The 16,769-nt window shown below is 39.2% G+C and overlaps 1 protein-coding gene across 1 annotated transcript in view; it reads left to right on the top strand.

Annotated features, from left to right (window-relative positions):
* Positions 1–505: 505 nt before the first annotated feature.
* pacsin1a (protein kinase C and casein kinase substrate in neurons 1a) overlaps positions 506–16,769 on the top strand; it is a 38,344-nt gene continuing 22,080 nt past the window's right edge. Inside the window, exons 1-2 of the mRNA XM_081609137.1 lie at positions 506–959; positions 10,618–10,688. The gene's annotated coding sequence lies outside the window, so the exon portion shown is untranslated. The remainder of the gene's footprint in view (positions 960–10,617; positions 10,689–16,769) is intronic.

Here is a 16,769-nt window from a genome sequence, read left to right as displayed (position 1 = left end):
GCTGAAAAGAAGAATGGACAAAAGTCTCAGTTTGTAGAAGTGCAAGCTGGCAAAATAATAGAGGAAATCCTTTATTGCTGTGTTTGCAGAGGAAAGTGGAACCACAAAATATTGACTCGGATCCAGCTTTTTATTTGTCAGATAATTTGGAACACCCCTACTGTCATCCGTTAAACTGTGTTTATCCATCATGTAAAATCCTAATGAAGCACACAGACTTCCGTGACTATGGTAAGGCAAAAAGTGACAAGGTTCAAGAAGCACTATCACTTTTTGTGAGGCACTGGAAATGAGCAAATTGAACACTCAACAGGTGAGCAAAACGTTCTTTTGTTCTTGAGTGGATGAGTCAGTAGCCATCCCCAGAACAAAAACACTCCTTTCCCACCTTCCCTCCTCCTTTCGCGCATAGTGAGATGTGGGCGTGGCCTACGCCGCAGAGGGGAGGGGGACGCCTCCTCTCAACGTGATCACTCCATTGGCTGGAGAGTCCAAGTCACATTTAACGCTCTCCTCATCCATTCCTTCCGAATTATTTTATATCCTAAATAACAATGTGTCGTCCCAGTTAAGCAATAGAGTATTCATCGATAACAATAAAGAAATAGCAAGAAAAGAAAAACCATAAAATTGACAATTGCTTAACAATTCTGTTTTGCATCACTTCCCATACGTTTACATGCTTGGAGGAGATTTTAAAAAAATCGCTTGGCACACTCACTCGTCCCCCCCTTTTGCAGTCTATTTCTGCCGTCCATTGAGAGTAAAAGCTGGGCCATCCCCCCAGCGCGCGCCTGTGCCGTGGAGCTCCCCCTTGCTGCGTGCATCGTGATCTCGTGGATGCAGAGTCTTGCAGAGAGAACGCAGGGTCACCTTCTGTTGTTACTGCAAGGGGGGGGAAAATACGGTCCGATTCGCAGCAGACACTCTACTGGGCAGGACCAGAAGCAGCATCTCTGGTAAGTGTTTACTGGCCGCCACGTCCGCGCATCACGGGGATAAGAAGCAGAGCATCCCTGCTTTCAGCGAAGGGGCGAGATGGAGAAATCTGCATCACTCTCCATCATGTTGGCGAACGTTTCACCCGCTGCTTCCGATGCAGCAAAACTCGACGGAGTACAACAGAAATTCAGGGGCGATTCTGTTTGCCTTTTGCAGTTTGTAATTATTCATGCGTCATGTTACATGATGTACCGTTGTTTGCTTACGCCATGGGGGGAAGACGGTCCATCTCGCCTCACCTTGAATTAATGTTGTGCGCTTCGTTGACTCGTCTGATGTCGGTTCACTCTACCCAATGTGCTGTTTTCAGACCAGATCGCAAAATTGTGCATCGCCGTTTTCTGTTTAAAATAATAGCTGTAGCTGGATTGCACAAAATTAGACCTTACATATAAAACAAACCCGCTTTCTGAGCACAAAAAATGCTGATCAAAATGAATTGAATACTGTTTCATATGTAGGCGATGGCGATGTAGTGAAGGGTTTATCTCCATGCGTGAAATGACTAAATCTGATAACGAATATAAACTTGGATCAGTCAGAAAACGTAACATTTTGTGCTGTTTAAAGGCTTAAGATGGGGCTAATGGACGTAGACGCGCTGCTTAGTGGTCATGTAGTGATGTGTTTGAGGCTTTCTTGAGGGAAATGGACGCGAATGTTAATGGGAGCACTCCACAGAGCTCCCGTTATGTAATTGGTTGTCACAGCAAAGCAAAGAGCCATCTCTAGCGTCATTGTTTTCCCTCCGACAAAACCAACGGTGCCACAGAGGAGGAGCGTCCCGCTTTCTACATGGGATTAGGTGCATGCGGTCCCTTTAATCATTCATCAAATCTGCTCGGAGGCTGAAACGCATCTGGCCTCCCAACTGACTGAAGTATCCGGTAGCCACCTTCAGGTGTTTGGCATCCCCAAACTGTGATGATGATCGTGGTGATGATGATGAGGAGGATGATGATGATGCGTTTCAGGGGGGAGGGGGGGATTGTTTAAAGTGCTGCCTGCTGTATTGGGTTGTAACATCCCCCTCCAACCAAGCAGCTGCTGTCGTTCCAAAACATCTCGTCCTGCCAAAAGACATGCAGCAGCGCTTGTTGATGTGAGATCTTCTATGCGTTGGCAGCGGTGAAGCAGCAGATGTCCTTTTGCTTGATTTTGGCTGAAACTGCTTTTTGGTTTAAACGACTAACTACTAACCCTTGAGCAACTTAACCTCTTTGGAGAACCCAGTGTTGCTTAAGAACATTGTACTAACTTTGGTGGCTAGTCGGAGTAAACTGGATCACGAAGATCTGCTATCTGCACTTTTCTAACTAACATCAAATCAGACCAAGCATTTCCCATCTTCATCCAAGTCATCCAGGTCCTGACCCAACCATAAATGCCCCCTCTATATGCAAGGGAATGCTCAGCTGATGTGAGGAACAGGATGTGTTTGTTAAACTGCAGACACACGACACAACTTTCACAGTAGTCACAGTTTACAAAAACTAGGTGTTCACGCCAACAGGCTGTTTTTTCTTGAGTGAAAGACTGGACATCATACACTTAGCAACTGTGGCTTCAAGGCTACAGGGTTTATCGAACAAATTAACCTCTAAAAACTCTTGTGAAAACTCCTGCGAGGCCAAAAGTTTGAGAAAACAAACATTTACAGTAGGTGGTGGAGGATGTTTTCTGAGTTCCGACTGGTTTTATTTTTGTCTAAATCTACCACGAAATAAAAGAAAAAGTGCAATTTAAAATACTTTAAGCTAATACCATAAGTGACTACGATCTGGACAGTGTGGAGAATAACATGCTGTTGAGAGTTTGAAATATGTATGTAGTTTTTTGGTCTCCAAATGAGTCTGTGTTGGCTGTAATCTAAGAAAGCTATTGTTTATATCTTAGCAGATGACAATACAATATGTGTGCAAATAGACAGTAAGAATATTGTGTATAAATATATTGTATGTGGAACAAATTTTATTTTTAAAAAATTATTTAAAAATAAAACTGATTACCTTCATGTGCAATTTGTGAATTTTGAGTTTATTTATGTAAGACTCTGTTGTTTACTGGGATTTCGTAATCAGCTAGGTGAGGTTTTATGCCCAGTACAATCGTAAAAATGTAGTTAACAAATAAAGTAAAAAAAAAAAAAAAAACGTTTGTCAGCAGCAGATGAAGCACCCTTACCTCTTTTTGTCATTAACTGACAGCAATAAGTGTTGATTATCAGTCCACCTCACCCTATTGGATTCAGAGCTGCCTCAAAAACGTCGAGTCGTTTTGTTTGTCCCCAACTTTAGTAATTAGTCAAAAAATCTCAGTAGGCTTATTTTAGAGCTGTCTGTGGTGCTGAAGCCACTCTTAGCTGGAGAAAACAAACAACAGGCTATTTGGCCTTCATTACATGAAAAACATTTGAAATTGTTAATTACACCTGTACCAACCACCAAGCATGGTGGCAGGATACTGTTGTGGTGTAGAGATGGAAAGATTAACAAAGGAGGAGGAATTCATGCTAATTATTTCGCTTTAGATCCTGCAGCTGCTGCTCCCGTCTCGCTAAACATCCAGACCTGCCTAATGCCGTCAGGTTCCCCTCTGCAAAAAGAACGGACACTTAATTTGATGGGCTAAAATACTTTTGGTAACGATAGAGTCGCTTTAGGACGATCTGAGTCCAATTATCATTTTTGTTAGTGTGCAGACGTCAGTTTTGGATCTGTCCTTGGTGCTGAACTCACTCTCTGCGTGTCTCTCAAAAGCCTTACAGGAGGCTGCAGAGAGAAGATGGTGATACTCTCAGGGGGGTAATTCAATTGTACTGCAGAGAAAAGAGTTGATGAGTACCTGCTATTTATTAGTTGACTCCCCGCTCTTAACAGAGAAGCAAGGTCGGGTCGGGGCTCTGTATGTAATTGGGAGGACGTCACATTAGGTAATTGTATGTTTTTATTTGTATATTTCATAATCTCTTTTCTTCCTTTTTGTTGTCTTTATTTTTAGTTTTCTTTGTCACTATTGTTGTGATTTCTGTTCAGTGGTTGTTGGAGAGTCTTGTTTCAGTGGTGCTCTTGTGAGTTCCTCATGCTGCGACCCACCTTCCCTTTTCATCTGACATATACAGAATCTTTTCAAACTTGTCTTAGCAATTAACTTTTTTTATGTGTTTTATCAAAGAACTTTCATGAAATAATTTACAGACAGACAATATGTTCAGAATTTGCAGCAATCTAGAGAAAACTATAGAGAAAACAAAAGTTTTGCTAATAGAGGTGAAGTGGCACAAACTACATTATCAGTACAATATGTATGGCATAATTTAAATAGTCGGTAGGTCAAAACGACTTTGAAAATGCTCTGCTTTTAGTTTTTACAAATATGATTAAGATTTTAAAAAAATCTTCATTCAGAGTAGGATAAAGCTGCTCAGGCAAGTGGAATGTTATTCAGAAAAAAGTGAAGTGTTGTCCACATAAAAAAAAAATTGTCTGAGAAACCTTCAACTTCAGAAGAATTAAACGTTGGTATCATTAGCCACCAGAATAAGCCAGACATCTTTTCTAGTAGACTCAGTCAGCAACACATGACAATTACAATGACTCACGATGCAACAGACAAAATGTTTTTGAATTGTTTTGTAGCATACTTCTACTGTTCCTAAGGCTATCCTGTCCTGAAGCTGTAAGCCACATCCGCCACATCAAAATCTAAGTTGTTGTTATTTTTCCAGGTAAAATTGTTGCTTGCGACTTGCAGCCCTGGAGCCACATGTGGCTCAATTTTAAGACAGTGACTCTTAAAATTGACCAAACAGGAATGAGCAACTTAAAAAAAAAAGAAATAGAAAACGTCTTTCGGCTGCAGAAAGACACTGATTGTGCAAGAAATGCCCTTTTTTGTCTTAAGATCACAAACTCTGTTTTTTAATCAGTCCCTTCTTGTAAAACTTAGATTTTCTTTGTTTCTTTTTTTCCAAAAACAAGTTTTTAGAAAAAAATAACATTATTTAACGTTGATATGTGGTTTGATGATATGTTTTTAATGTTTGGATTATAGAGCTTGTAAATGTATAATAACCACTACACACTACGTTGTGTTTGTCTCTTTGTTTGTGCCTGAACGTTTTACTCTCTTGAAGTGCTGAGGCAGCCTCTCTGCATGCACAGGAAGTGTGTTGTCTGGATTTGATGATGGTTTTGTGTTCGTGTAATCAGCAGCTTGATCTGTAGTGATCTTTAAACATTTAATGGATGATGAGCAGCATCAACCAGCAGGAAGGGCTTCTGGTAGCAGGAAGTGAAAATGTAATCCCGTTAAGACGACGCGATGGATGTTTTCAGAGTGTTTTTAATGCGAGTTGTTAGGTTGGTTTATTTTTGGAGTTGCGATTATAGTAACTGACTAGAGGGAGGATTGTTTTGTAGATTTCTAAAGCAAACTTTTGTCATTTTTTTTATTTTTTTACTTATCCATTTATGCATCATGATGCTAACTAAGTGATTACTGAAATTAAAATAGGTAGATTAAACTGAGCACCCAATTCCATTTCAAAAACATTATTTTTGAAGAATTGGTAAGGAATATTACATACAATCGTATTTGATGCAGCCACTCACTTGAATTTCTTTGAATTAGATGAACAGTAGTCACCCGTTCAGCTGGTGATTGGCACAAAATGGATTTAATAATGTAGCGGGAGGACAAAATCAAAATTGTTCAACTTTACCTCAAATTTAAGTGATATTAAACACACGTCAAAAATGGTTTCGAAACCAACCGATTTAAGTGAGCGTTACTAATTCAATCAAGAACGGTCAAATATCAGACCTTAATCTTGCTTGTTGCTGGTTACTGAAAGGATGTGATTCAACTGCAACTTGCAAAAGGCATTTTAACCAAATGTCTGCTGAGCCTCTATTCAGCTTAGGCTATCCATCCATCCATTTTCTTGCACCCTTTTTCCCTCAGTGGGGTTGGGAGGGGTGCTGGTGCCCATCTCCAACCAACGTTTTGGGCAAGAGGCAGGGTACACCCTGGACAGGTCGCCAGTCTGTTGCAGGGCAACACAGAGACACACAACCATGCACACACACACTCACACCTAGGGGCAATTTGGAGAGGCCAATTAACCTGACAGTCATGTTTTTGGACTGTGGGAGGAAACCGGAGTACCCAGAGAAAACCCACGCACACACAGGGAGAACATGCAAACTCCATGCAGAAAGACCCCAGGCTGGGAATCGAACCCAGAACCTTCTTGCTGCAAGGCAACAGCTCTACCAACTGCGCCACTGTGCAGCCCAGCTTAGGCTAAATTAGAATAAGTTGTAATTATGAACTCAATTATTAGTGTTTATACAGTTATGATAAGTTTGTTGTATCATCATTTTATTCTTATAAAAACAATCTGAATGCCTTTTAAGAGCCCAAATATAAACATGCCAACTGTTCTCCTCATAATATAACTCACAAAAGGAGGAGTCTAATGTTTTCTGGTGACCTCTTTTGTTATTGTTAGTCCTCTGTGTTTGTAGAACATCACTTGTCAGGTGAAGGGGAGAATGTGTGAAATGGTGGTGTGAGGAGCTGTTTTTTTTCTTTTTCTTTTTTTTCTGTTTTGATAACTCTTCCATATAATATGTTTGCCAGTGGAAAAAAAAATAAAACAAATTCAGGTTTTCGTTCCTCTGTTCGAAGGGGAAACAGTGTCTTCTGACAAGCTGTGAAAAAAGAGGCGGTGTAAGAGCAGAGCGGCGAGTCTGAAGGGCAGCCGGAGTGTCTCATTTCTCTCAGCGCAGAGCGGAACACACACGAGGATACGCTCCAGCCTCAGCAGAAGATTGATAACGCCACAGATGATCAGAAGCATCTGCGGCAAAGCTTCGTTACCTCAAACTAAAGCATATAAACAAAAACTAAACATATTTGCTAGTCTAGTTATTTTATGAAATATTTATGTCCCTCAGGGGTTGTAGAGACTGGTCAGTATGTGCCGTCAGAAGAAAACACTTGGCGAGTTCTAGTCATATGTTTTCTCTCCTGTGCCCTTCCTTTATTAGAACATAATAAACCTGCTTTGTATTACGTTTGTCACTACTACATGTCACTTTACCCCTGCTCTGAATTTGTGTTGTGCAGCTGCTGCTCACCCTGAGGCAGAGCACAGACTCAGCATGTGTCATAACCCTGTCTGAAATTCAAAATGGAGTCATGTTGTGCCCACCGTGGAGGCATGAAACACCACAGTCTGCGACAACACTGGTACAAACGGTTAAACCACAAACTACCATTAGTGGGGTTGCATTTGTTCCCGTGGATGTGAGCTGATGTTTCATCTCATCTCTGCACTTAACCTACAGAACATAAAAGTACGGTTTTTCCACGAGACGTTCGGTAAACAAAGAGCGTCCAAGATTCACCGCACAAGTCAGAGATGACGTTGCGGGGAAGTTCAAAGCAGGGTGTGATTATAAAGCAATCTCACAGTAGCCTGTTCAAGCCATCATCTGAAAACAGAAAGATTATGGAACAACAGTAATAAACATGCCAAAATGTGGTTGTCCACCTAAGTTGACAGGCCAGGCATTGATCAGAAAAGCAGCTATGATACCCATTGTAACTCTGGGGGAGCTGCAGAGGTCCATCTCTCAGGTGGGAAGATAATTATCAATCATGTTCTTGACAAATTCAGCCTTAAGGGATCAGCAGTACAGAGAAATCCACTGTTAATAGAAATGCACGTAAACTTAAAGAAGAAGGTGCTCTAGTTACCCGACACACCAAACTTGAATTTTTTGACCTACATTCAAAACAGCATGTGTGGGTGGAAACTAACACTGTATTCTGACGCATTAAGCGTTTTTGTAGAACAATGATCCCAAACATTCAGGTTGAAATCATATTTCTATTAATACCAACATTAAATGCACGCCTGTAGTCACATTTTGGAAAGGCCTTGTCAAAGTCCAGAACAAAATTTGAAAGTTGACGTTCACATACGCTTCTCATTCAGTCTGACTGATCTGGAGATATTGTGAAGAAAAATAGGCAGAAATGTAATTTGCTGATGGATAAAGCTGGTAAAGCTGGCAAGAAACGGACCATAGAAAGGCTCAGCAAGTCACTTTCAAAACTCGGATAATTGCCAACATTAACTGTAACCATAAAGTACAAGCTATCCATCCCCACTGTATCACTGAGTCCATCTCATTATATATTTTGACCTTCGAACTGTGTGCTTGGAACTAGTTAGTTGATTTTTTTTCACTTCAGCCCAGAGGACACAGAGTCCATGATGTTGAAGGACAGAAAATCTCATATTTTTCAATAAGCAGCTCTTTGAACTGCTTCTTCTTGAAACGTTATTTCTTTGAAGATGCTCTTTTTGTAGAATTTAAGTATTCAGTATATCATTTGCAGTTCATTACAGGTTTTCAGTCTGGGTCTCTACATGCTTTTTTATTACTAACACCGTCGTAGGTGGTGAAATCTCAGTGTTTACAACGTCACCCATAGAAAGTCCAGTTGAAATATAATGATTTTTTTCCCAGTATTTTTCCGGTTCATGAAGATTCTTTCTCCTACTTTTTCCAAGTCAAGCTTTTTTCCAGAAACCAATAGGCTCACTTTCAGTCTTTCATATATTGTCTACCTATTATTTGTACAAATGTGCATTTGATGACACAAATTGGGCTGAAATTCATAATTAAGCACCAAAAGACCGAATACAAATGTTTGGATCCAGAGAGGACTTTGCAGATGTGGACACATTAGCTTGAGTAAACGTATAAATAATTGATCAGTCCTCATCGCTGTTGCAAGTCATTCTGAAACAAAAATAGTGTCTTTGGAACTCTTGTTATGTTTCACCAACATATTCAAAACCCTGAATGTCTAAGCCAGTCGTTTTATGACACAAATAAACAATCATTCACAAAAGAGAGAAGCTGCAAGCATAAATGTTTTTATGGTTTGGCTCAAATAGTGAAAAAAAAAAAAAAAAGATTCTGTCTAGAGTGGAAAAACATGAGCAGCATGCAGTGACTCAGTGATTTTGCATGAATTCAGTCAGATATCTGTTGGATTCGGCTTCAGTGAGGCATTATATTTAGCTGTGATATTTCTTGCCGTCTTATTTGATATATCAGTCGTTCACCTTAAGTTTGCTGTTTCTTTGCTGCATGAGATGTTTGTAAGACGCGTGTCCTCAGCTCTACAAACAGTTTGTGCAGTAATATGTCCTAGTGGAAACCAGATTACAGAAGAGAGGTTATCTTCTGATAAACTGTTCTGGTTCTGGCTTCATTATTATTATCTGTTTTTATATATAAAAGCACAGCCAGGAGAGTTACTTGGAATGAGACAGCAATTTTGTGGTATGTACATACTCCTCGTCCATTTAGAAAACTAATTTGTGCCTGGCTTTAACATGCCAGCTAGCTGATGCTTCAAAACATTCACATAATGTTCTCTTCCCATGATGCCATTTGTTATATTAGTGCTCCATCTCCTTCTACACAAAACAAGATGCAGCAGGTCTTTTTTTTATCCTTAGACCTCATTTCATTTTGCTGTTTAGAGATGCAGTTTATGAAATTTATGAATGTTTATCTGACAAAAAACAAAGAAGTTGTAAATAAAGGGAGCAGATTCATAAATTACGTTTGATAGCAAAAGAGAAACTACTGAAAAAACAATCTCTTTCACATGTATAAGGTGTAACAGCATTTTTTTCATAGTAATCAAAAACACAGTTTTTCATATTTCAGAGCTTTTGAGGTATATTCATTTTAGGTGTGTAACTTTGGGAATTACTTGACCAATTTGTGTAAAATAAAGGAAGAAAACTGTGGACTTAAATCAGCTGAAATAAAAGCTAAAATTGAGTCTTTCTGAAAAACACAAATGTCCATCATCACAGCGAAGGCTCTTGAAACTTTTGATTGCTCCCCACATAAAACCGTAATAAAACAAAATTAAAGTTTGCTGTTCTAAACGTCTGAAAAAGCGATAAGTGCTTTTGCAAGCCACTGAATAAGCGATTTTTGTGCATGTCTGTGTACTTGTAAACTTCTGAGGTATTCATTACTTTATTTCTCCCAGGATTATACTCTCCTCACTTATGTCCTTATTAGTTTAAATTAAAATCTGTGTAAAAAAAAACGTATGAAAGAAAGGTAATGATTTTCCTATGATTTAATTAATAACTTGCTGCAAAAAGCTTTTTGTCTGCCCGTGTTTGCCTGCTGCAGCTGAAGCATTGAAAACCCAATGAAACCACAATATTTAAACAGATCCCATCCTAATAAAAAATATCCTCCTGCTGAAATCAATTATGCTAAACAGGCGGGTACGTTGCTGTGCAGCTTTATGAGAACTGAGGAAGCTGATCTGATTTGCTATTCCTCTTGCCTTCAATGTCAGGGCCAACTAATCTTATCTTGTTGTGATAGTTGAAACGGAAGCAAATCTTTTAATATCTTTGACTGAGTCTAAGCTTTTTTTCGTCACGGGTTAAGCTGATTTCCATTTTTATTTTCATTAAGAGCAATTAGTTGCACTTTAAGATTTCCGTGAGCTTTCGCTAGAAGGACTGACCTCATGTTTTTATCTCCACAGGTGATCTCCTGCAGGGGACCGACAGCTCTCTTTAAAGTTTATGGAAACCTGACCTCCCATTGGCGGAGAAGGTGAGTCGGGCCTCTTTTTTTTCCAAAATGTCCCACTTGATAGAAACCGTGTTTAGACTTATACTCATAAAGACGTCCGAGGGACAAAGTCAATGAGATGAGCCCTGAGCTTATTTTTGAAACCATGACTGTAATGTATCATGTTAAGCGCAGCACTTGTAAGGAATTAAGGGCTCTTTGTCGTTGGTGTTAATATTTAATGAGAGTTTCTCAGTGTGTCTGGGGGCCAACTGGAGGACAGGTGATTTTTCTTTCTTACCTGGCTTCCATATTACATTACTGTGTACTTCTTGTACTCTTATGTTTAACACATTATTACAATATGCATAAGTGTACAACATGGTTAGCATGATATATGCTGACATTCTCACTTCCAAATCTGTGGTGTACATCATATGGCAGGATAATATGTATTTAACCCATTAATAAGTTCCTTTCATGAATATATTTGTCCTGTTGGCATGAAAGTCACACTAGAGGTCAGTAACAATACAAATAATCCTCACATCCAATACATTTAATATAATAATAGGGGATAATAATATGGAAAAGGTATTGCAAAAATTTATTCAATATTTTTTTCTTTCTTTTTCATGACAATTTCAAGATGTCTTATTTTAATTTTAATCCATTCATCCCTAAAAAAAATTAAATGACATTCACAGAGTTCAGTTATGATTTAATCAGAGCAGAAAATATTCTCCCAATACTTATTTGACTTAATGTCGAGCAGCGAATATTTAACTAGCTTTGACATGCTTTTTCTCCAGCAGTGGAGTCTGGCACAGAGAGCAAACGTAGAGGAAGAGAAGAAGAGATATTCTAATGTTTTTACTTTATTCTCTCTCTCATGGGAGCATCTCACTGTCTCATTGGAAGAATTCCTTTGTAAGGGGCAGATGTTCTTGTTTTTCTCTGTTTCTAGCACAACTTTTACCACAGCAGTGGAATTAAGCGGATGTTTGGTCAATGCAGGCAGATTATTTTATTCATAAGGAGGCTCATCAGGACACTGTGGCCTCATTCAGACAGGCTTCTTTCTCCAGGGAGTCTTTCCACTTTGGATTGGAAGGAAAAGAAGCTAGGTCAGAGGAGTGTAGTGAGTTCTTGATTTATAATTACAGTGTTCTGATAAGTTTGGAGAGAACAAAGGCGAGAGTGCTGTTTGTTTGGTTTCGCGTTTCAGTGCAATCACTGATTGTCGTTCAGGTTTTTTTTTCCTTCATAGGTTATTTACTCTTGGACTCCAGTGGCAAAAGCATTTCTTAAACGGTTCATGAAATAATAAGGGAGACGGAGCGTTATTACGTGATTAAAAGATTGTTTTAGAAAATGTAAATGTCTGGATGATGTGCGCACAGTGATAGTATTTCTTGTACAGTTTTAATAACCTGCAGGGAGATATATTAGTGACCCTTAATATATTCACCTACTGTCTATGGAAATAGTGAAATTTTTGGGAAATGTGATAATTTTCCACACATTTTAAAAAATAATTGCTGCATCAAATTATTTATTTCAGGATTCAGTAACAAAACCTTTGTATTTTTTTTTATCTCTATTTAGTGCCAGTTTGGAAAAATCATAGTTTTCACAGCCTCCGGTTTTCATCCATCTTTAATACACTCTTTACAGCACATGTCAATCTTTTATTCCCTAGTTATTCACCAATCAGCAGCAGTTTAAGAAAACAGTCTTTGACTAATGATTAGATATAAATATATAACACTGTGTGAACCAGCTTTGTTTTCAGTTTGGAGACAGATAAAAATTGTGATGGGTATTTAATGTGCAGCTGCTTTCTGTGTTTTTATGCGTTTTAATCAGCTCAAGGTTTTGACATTTTTTTATTCAACAGTAGAATACTTCTGCTTCCGAATAGTCAAATTTAGACTCTCGAATAAAGCAAGCCGTAATGATGCAGCTGCAAAATAAGGCTCTTGAGTTTCGCATCTCAGGTCTAATTTAAATCTCAGTTTTTTGGTCTCCTGCGAAGTCAAGACACTCAGGGTATTACTCAACCCTAAAAAGGCTCTCAGAGTTTGGTGCCCATGCTCTGTAAACAGCATGACTTCAAGATGATTACAGTCAAGAAACTCATTTGAAATATCATAGTAAACTACACCTGTTAATAAAATGAAAAGCGCTTCAGTTTGTTGTATCAGATCCATTCACATACTTAGTAAAAGTGTTTGCCTGAGACAAAAGTTTGAAATAACACCAATAATTTCCCATGCGCTACATCATTGAAATGAAAATAGAGGGTTATCATTTTGTCATAGTTGTGCAGTGATATTGAATAAGGTGAATGTAGTTCACACCGTTTGCCAGGCCCTGTGTGAACTCTCTCAAAGGAATTAATTCATCAAGAAATTGTTTTTGCGTGTGCAACGTCAGGCATCACAAGCCTTTTTGTCAAAGCTAATTGTTATGATCTACGAGCCTTTGTGTCTCTTGTTTTCTCTTGTTTGTGCATTTAGATTATTTTGGGGTTGTTTACTATTGCTGCCATGCACTTTACTTTCTTTGTCCTTAACCTTTTGGTTGTCAAGTTGCTTTTATGTTCTGTTTAGTCCCATCATGTTTATTGGTCACCTTCCCTCATTTCCCTGCCTTGCTTCTCCCCCAACGTTCTGCATTCCTCTCATTAGTCTCACCTGCCTCTCATCTACTCTTCATCCTGTCTTCTGTGTCAGTCTTCCTCCATGCCGGCTTCCCTAAACTTCAGCTGCTTTTTCCCACCTCCTCAGTTTTTGTAAGGCCTTTGAGCAATAAATTCCAGCTTCGCCAACATGACAACACCACTGTCCTGTCTGTACTCAGGTCCGACCTCAACACGAAGCACGACACGTTACTCTGCAATAAGAGGGATTCCTCCAATTTCATTCTTTTTTTCCCCACAAGATTTGTGAGAAAATCATTTTTGAGTCAAGGCTTCCAGGCGTCCTCTGTATCACAACAGCTCAAGATGAAAATATGCAATTCCACCGAAATGTGATTCCCATTTAAGAGTGTTTTCATCATTAAAATGGGGCCTAGTTTTCTGTGGAAAATTGTCTGTGAGATGTCGTTTAAAACATTCAAAGTGACCAACTGCTCCATCTTTGATGCACATTATTACATTTCCTTAAGCTAACTCAGTTTGTTGTAGAGTATGTTTCATTTTCTGTTGTCATGCTACTTATGGCTTCATGGGGTTTTTTCTCTAAATTTCTTCTTGTCATCACCCACCTTTGTAGCAGAAGCAGCTTGTGCCGCAGCAATAACTGTCCCTGTGACACAAATCACTAAGATTTCAATATTTTTTAACAATGTATTGCTTTAGTTTAAAAAGAGCTTTGATTTGGTGTTAATATTTATGTTTTTAAAGTCCTCTTAATCAGTTGTGCGTTGTCAAGTCATGCAGTTAAAGACAGTCGTATTGCAATTGATAGATTTTAAATATAAGTTTTTAAACATACATGTCCTTGTTGCCTTTTCTTGCAGCACTTCTTTGGATCTCATTGCAATTTGGACTTGTTCGGTTTAGTGCAGAGACATTCATCATCCCTACAGTTTGAGACCAAATTACATTAATGATTTCATCACTGTTCATGTGCCACCATGGGGTGTACTGTACTTTGGCAGCATCAGTAAGAAGACAATAAAAACACACACGTTAGTAAAATCCTACTCAAACAAACCGCCATGATTTTCACAAGATTCTTAAGACTGCAATTTTGAGACAAGGCTAAAGCATCCTGGCAGTCTCAAAGCTTTCCATTTGGTATTGAAACATAAAAATTTGGATGAATCAGACAGAGGACAGACTGACTTTACCCTCTTTCAAACTGCTTCCACTTCCTAGACTGCACTGTATGTCCAACCAGCTGGTGCATCGAGTATTACATGAGGTCTATGTATCCATTTTTTCTGTGTTACAGATCTAGTCATGTGAATCTTTATCTTTTGTACTGTGTCCTTTATCAGTAAATAGCATGCCAACTTACAAAACACAGTTGGAGTTGGCCTGCTTAGCGTCTGCTTATTGTTGACGGTGTCATCTGGTGATCATGTTAGCAGTTAGTCTATGAAAACGTCTTGAAGGAGAAATGATTGATTAAAGATGCCAATTACTGTCACAATTAGTTATTTACCCTCGGAGGCAAAGTAGTACAACAACACAGAGATCAAAAGATTATAATCACAGAAAACAAAGGTAATTGTGACCTCAGTGAACATTCCTGCAGCGCATTAATATAAAACTTTCTGTATTATCTGTGTGTAATAATCTTCCATGCCTGTTTGTCTTTGTTGTCATTTATCTTTTTGGCTGCTTCGGGGATTAACCTTCGACGAAGCTGAATAACTTGCACGGTAATACGAGCCTTAGAAATCATATGATTTGGAAGTCATTTGAAGACTTTTGCTGCCGGTCAGTAGCTCTGTATGATAAAAACAAAATGTGGGCGTAGACATGAATTCTTTCATGTGTAAAGTTTGCATGCAAGGCTGCTGAAACTACACCAGGTTTTTGGCCTTTTCTGTTGATCTTCAACCTGAACCTTTAAGCCTGAGTCTGCAGTTTGTTACATTTCTAGTTTAAATATCCCTATCATTTCCTGCTCTCTCTTTTAAACGCCATCTCTCGCTCTTTCACTTCCAGACATACACACATTCGGAGCTCAGCTAATAATGCAGCCAATCAGTATTCAAAGCAGCATCAGGCAGCTAAATGATAAAAAGGCAGAACATTTGGAGAGCAACAGGATTAACTGTTTCTTTGCCCGTTTTCTCTTCCCCTCCTTTGCTCCCTCTGTCATCTTACACATAAGAGGAAACTGGACAGAATCTGGCTTCTGTTGTTTCCACTTCATCACTTCAGTTCATGCCTCCATCACAAGCCATGACAATATATCTGTCTCCTTCTCCTCTGTTCCACTGGTGCCTCTTCCGTCCATCGCTCTCTGCCCTCCCCTTGCTGTCCGCCCCCCCTCCCCCCTCCCACTTTCTTCACCACACTGTCACCAGGAGGCTTGTGGCAAGAGGCTTGACAGTTACATAACCACTGCAGCAGCGCGGGGATGCTGCTTTAAATCACAGCACAGTTTGTAGGGGTGGGAGGGTTGCGTTTAAACGCGTTGCCTGTTGTGAGATTTAGGTTTTTGCTCAACAATTGTGTTTGAGGATCATTTTATGGTCTTTTCCAGGCAGTATGTATTTTTCGCTCATCGTCCTTTCCTTCTTATCAGATTCTTGTCAGGTTCTGTATTTTGACAGAAATATGACTGAAAATTATCACACAATCTGCAGCCAGTGAAAATCCTTTGCTTTGGATGTTAATGCTCTGGTACAGTAAAGTTAAATTGCAAGCTAAGAAAAGCTGTCATGGTCATTGTGTCTGTTGTCTTCATTATCTTTATTTAAGTGAGCTTGCATTCTAAGGTGCAGCAGCTGTGTCTCAACCGTGACCTAATGACACGAAGAGCTGACAGTAAATGCAACAGTTATTAAGAATGATAGGCTAAGTGCTGTCAGAAAGCATGCTCAGAAACGCAGCTCTGCCCTCTCCCTAACATTTGAACTGTTCAAAACGGCACAATAACGTCTCATTTCAATTATTCTGAGGTGAAAATGTGAGATTGTTTTATGTGGCAGAACATCTTATCCTTTTGCCCTCAGGTTTTCACAGTGATTCGGAGAGACAAAACCTAAAGCCAGGCTGGGACAGCCTGTTCTTCCCTTTTTGAAAGCTTGGCAGTATAAAATGACATGTTTCAAGCTCTTGCACTCATATTAAGCTTCCATGGTTTGCTCACTGGTATACTTATACTTATACTTATATTTTCAGGATAATCAAAGATTAAAACCAATATGAGATGAGACAGACATTACTAAACACCTGATAGGTTCTCATAAATAGGATGTTTCTTTTGCTGCTTAGAATTACCTGAAATGTCACTCTAACTTTTACTTTTCTGTTACTTGTGGATCACAGTATTTCCAGACCAAACAACAATGTGTCCACCTTGTGTCCTCTTTCCATGCTATACACAGTAGGAAGAGTACAGAGTGTACCCAACGTACTATTCCTATCTGAGC

Source organism: Poecilia reticulata, chromosome 7, assembly GCF_904066995.2.
Source record: "Poecilia reticulata chromosome 7, P_reticulata-male-v2, whole genome shotgun sequence".
Taxonomy (NCBI): domain Eukaryota; kingdom Metazoa; phylum Chordata; class Actinopteri; order Cyprinodontiformes; family Poeciliidae; genus Poecilia; species Poecilia reticulata.
This window is presented reverse-complemented; position numbering and strand designations above follow the sequence as displayed.